Below are 5,416 nucleotides of genomic sequence, written 5' to 3' on the forward strand. Positions count from 1 at the left end.
TACCCACTAAGGGTGGTTATTTGAGAAAAAGAATTTAATTATCAAATAATTAATAAATATAAATAAATATGATAACTAACTTATCATATTATATTTACAATCTATAGTTTTAGTATTGCATCATTATATATATAAAAACATAGTTCTTTCTATTTTATGGTTTTTAATATAAATCATACTTATATTAAATTTAATAACTACGAATCTAATTCATAGAAAATATATTTGAATCATATTCAAATATTAGTTCTCCCAATCAAACAATAATGTATCAATACATATATCAATTATATCATATATAATCGAATTAATTTAATTATATCATATATAATCAAATTCCCTCTTATTAATTTGAACATTTCAAATTAACCCAAAAACTGATTCTCAACTTAAATCCATTGAGCTACCAAGGGGACTTAATGGACTTATAGCTTGAAGCTCCAACGGTATGTGAATAACTGATTAAACTCTTTAATCACATTATCCATCATCAGTTAATTGCCAAGCACTCCATTAAAGATTGACAGCTGCACTCTTTGCACTACAAATATATTTCTGTGTCCATTGGATATAACCAATCAATAGTACGATGACCCTTCACAAATCGCTCGTAAGTACAGTTGGGCCAAATTACTGTTTTGCCCCTATACTTACATCTAACTCTTTAAGTACCATTAATCCCTCTAATGAACAATAGATCATAGTCCCACTATGACTAAACCCCTCTTGGGCCAAGAGAGGATGTGGCGCCACATTGTTCAAGACTCGGAATCAGTTATTAAGGGAGCAATTTATCTACTTATCTCTGCTTTAGGGAAGGAGTCAATTCCATTTTGTGTAGCTGAGTTTCCAAGTCCCCAATCAAATGAATCCCCAAAATGGTAGGCTTGTTGAGTCAGTGATCTAGCCACTCTCACACATGAAAATCAAAGGACCGACCTCATAGGCAGGAGTTCGCAACTCACTCAAGATTAAGGTCATGTTACCTATGGTCATCCTAATGAAATGAAAGTCTCAATTATGAACGATGTTATATAACGCGACTAAACATTTCGTGATCCGGTTTTATACAAACTCCTTTGTATAGAATATCCCCGCTCACATGTCTAATACACGAATGATCAGGATCAGATCTTTTGAAGCACTTTACAACATTTATAACACCTACAATGCGAGCCATAATCGTAGTGTCACTAGGATAAGGTATCCAGCCTTATCCATATACTACAGACCATTTAGGTTATCACTTAAAATACGATCCACTTGTATGTCTCCACATACATGTTTAAGTTACAACGATAACCATGGATCTTAGTTTATTGGTTTGTGATTAATACAACTAAAATATCAAATGTTTTAGACATAAGTGAATAAAATATCATATATTATAAATCACATAATGTTTGTTCATACAAGTGTTTACAAACTACAGGACCCTATGAGATCTAGGGCATCAACCCCAACAAAACATATTCATGCATCATATTTAAATAGAAATGTTATATTTTTGAATGCATGATTAAATTAGCATGCTCATGCATCTTAATATAAATGTTATATTATTTAGATGTATGATATATTAAGCATGTTCATGCATCATGTAATATTATAATTGTTATAATGTATGATGGCATGATAGTTGTGGTGCTTAATGATTGTTTAATATAAGAGTTATATTTTACAATAGAAAAAGAATTTGCATTGAGCACGATATTACTTAGATTAATATAAACACTATATTTAATCAATGTCACAAATGAAAATTTATAGATTTTATTTTTCATATAATGGTGATAAGGATAACGAAATTAGAATTAAAATCAATAATCAAGAGTTGCATGCAAACATAGGTCCAAATTAATTTTAAATGGTTTAAAATTAATTCACCTAGACTTATATTAAACGCGTTTCTAATGAGATTAGAAATAGGTTAATCTTTTAATTCTTTTTAATAGGATTAACATGAACTCCGATTAAAAGATTAATAATTTATAAAATGACTGCCCATAAGGGATTTTTGTCTAAGGAACATTCTATCTAGGCTGAGGTTTTTAAGTTGACGGAAACATAATACCTTTACCTGGGAACTGACCTGAAAGGTGAATTGGGCAAATATTTTATAAGCATGCAATAAGTGATCAATTTTATTAAAGAGTTTAATGAATTAGATTACATATTGTTAAAATATTCAATATAAGCTTTATATTGGGCAAATTAACAATGACTTAGATAAATTAAAGTAGCCAGATTTATCTAAGTATGAAACCCTAAAATTTTAAAATACTTAGTGGAAGAAAAAAGATGTACAATATGTCAAATTTTTCACTCACGTTCTCCATAAAAGTTCACACCGTGAGACTCATGCTTGGCCTCGTGGCGTCCTGAGAGCGTCCCTCTTCGAATGATATTTGTATGGGTCAATGTCAAGGTGAATGAGGAGAGTGTTTATAGTAAGTGGGAGAGAGGGACTCCCCTTACTAGAGTGTAAATATATTTATAGTGCACTCCCCTCACTGTAGATATATTTTCCACTTAGTCGAATGGGGATTCGTTAACTAATGGGTCATTCCACTAAAGCCCATAGTTACACTCCCCTCACTATAGATATATTATGTTCACATGATTTAACCATAATCAACAAGTTGACCCTTCACAGGTTGTTCGTAATAACGACTGGGTCAAATATTTGTTTTACCCCCGAGATTATGTCTTATTCCTCAAGTCCATACTGATTTTCTAATGAACAACTGGTTTGTAATCACTAAACTAAACTTTCTCAGCTCAATGAGAGGGTGAGACCCCATGTTCAAGACCTAGATTCAGTACTTGAGAGAACAACCTTTCTTCTACCCCTAAATCAGGTAGGCGTGAACTCCGTCTTGCACTCTATGTCCCCAGCTATCTATCCGGTCTTACCCCTGAAATGGGAGTCTTATTGAGCCGATGCTGTTGAGCCAACTCTCAACTATGAAAATTTAAGGGCAATCTCGAATAAACAGGAGTTCATAGTTAGTTCAGTATTAAGATTGAGTTACCTAGGTCATCTAGATGAAATAGTCAATCTTAAATAGTAAACAATATTATAAAGTAAGAGTGACTTATTTCTTGGTCCTAATCTTATGCAAACTTATTGCATAGGATGCCCTCACTCCTCATATCATAACATATACAAATTAGGATCACATCGTATGTGGCACTTTACAACTCTTTGTAACAATTACAGAGTATGCCGCATCCAATAGTGTTACCAGAATAAAGTATCCAACCTTATTCATGTACCATAGATCATTTTGACTATTTACTTGAATCTGATCCACTCTTATATCTTCACGTAAAGTTCAAGTACTCATACAATAGTCATGGGTCTTAGTTTATTGGATTTAGACTTTCATACAATTTATGAGATCAATAACAAGTATATTGATAATAGGAAATGTTTATTATTTTACAAACTGCAAGTTTTTAGGACATAAAACCCAACAATGATTTCTTGAGCAAACCAATGGTGACTAATCGTCATAGGAATAAGAGTTATTCTGGTGTGACGATTGGTTGAGAAGTGTCTCAATTCAGTAGAGGAGTGACCGACCACCCTTCGTGATGAGATTCAAATCTTGAATGGAAGTGTGTGAACGCCTTGCATCGCGCAAATCGATTTTTACATATACAAAATCAGTGTAGTAAAATAAAAAATGACATGCTTTAGAGAAAGGAAAGAACCATTCTCACATTTGTAGATTCCCAAGTTCCTAGAACGATCCTCTCGATATTCCAATGAATGACTCCTCTAACAATCTTGAATATGAATGTCTCCTCGAATAATCTTGAATACAACCACGAGAATAACCTTGTTATTCTCAAGGATTCCAATAGAAGGATGAGTGGTATCAACTATTAGAAGAGATTGAGGAGAAAAAAAAACTTTTGGGAGAGTAGATAGGATTTCTTTTTGTGGCTTAGGGAAAAATTTGCACAATGAATATTTTTTTTTTCAAAAGGGCCATGGGGAAGACTTTAAATAAAGAAGGGTCAACCCCTTTCTTCAAGTCTTTTTCCAATTTTTTCTTGTGCATAATTAATTAAATAAGACTCATTTAATTAGTTAGCACATAAATTAAATAACTATTTATACATTAAATCCAATTTAATGTATATATATTTAATTATCATAAACATCGTATGTCTATATGTAAGACCTCTCTATTTATTAATTAATTTTTTGTGAATCTAATTCACTTGAATTAATTATTTGAATCTCATTCAAATGTTTCTTTCCAACTTAATTTGAATTATAGATCACAATCATAATCAATTACATATTAATCAGATTAATATACATTTTCCTCAAATCGATTTGAACAATTCAAATCATTCCTCTTTAATATCCTTTAGTGAGCTAACAAGTGGATTTGGTGGACCTGTAAATCAGAAGCTCCAACAATATAAGATTAATTGGCTAAACCCATGAACCAAGTTAATTAATATTCGTTAACTGTGGGTACACTCCACTAAAGACCCACAATTGCACTCTTCGCACTACATATATATTTTGTGTCTACGAATATAGACCAATAACAACAAGTTAGTCCTTCATGAGTGTTCGTAACTTTAACTTGGTCAAGTTACCATTTTACCCTTGGGTTACCACTGACTTTTTAAGTACCAGTGCTCCTCTAATGAACAACCTATTTATGGTCCAACCAATAAACAGAAACCCCCTCTTGGCCCAATGAAAGGGTAGAAACCTTTGTTCAAGTCTTGGAGACACCACTTGAGGGAACACTCATCTACTTACCTTGAAGATGGGAAGGAGTGAATTTCATCTTGTATTATTATGTTCACATCTCTCCTCTCAGAATTGTCCCCAAAATGGTAGACTTATTGAGTCGACGAACCGACCACTCTCACCCATACAAATCAAAGGACAATCCCTCGCGAACAAAAGTTTATAATATAATCAAATTAAGACTAAGTTGCTTAGGTCATCCTAGTGAAATAGAAACCTAACTAGTCAATGGTGTTACATCTAATAGTTACTATTTTGTGATCTAATCTTATGCAAACTCATTGCATAGGATATCCCTACTTACACGTCACCTATACGAACGTGTTGGATCATTGCGTTTGTATCAAATACAAAGTGAGTCGTATCCATAGTGTTATCAGGATAAGGTATCCAGCCTTATCCCTATATTATAGACCCTTTAAAATGTATCTTGAATGTTGATCCCTATATGTCTCCACATACAGTTCAAGACTCAAAAGGAAGCCTTGGATGTTAGTTTATTGAATTTAGGGTTATTAAGACAAAATAAAAAAACAACACAATAACATTTATTGAATTAACGTTTATAACTCTTTATTGATGAGGTCAATTAATAAAATTTACTATCTACTTATGGAACTTTCTAGAATG

This window comes from Benincasa hispida, chromosome 8, assembly GCF_009727055.1.
Source record: "Benincasa hispida cultivar B227 chromosome 8, ASM972705v1, whole genome shotgun sequence".
NCBI lineage: Eukaryota > Viridiplantae > Streptophyta > Magnoliopsida > Cucurbitales > Cucurbitaceae > Benincasa > Benincasa hispida.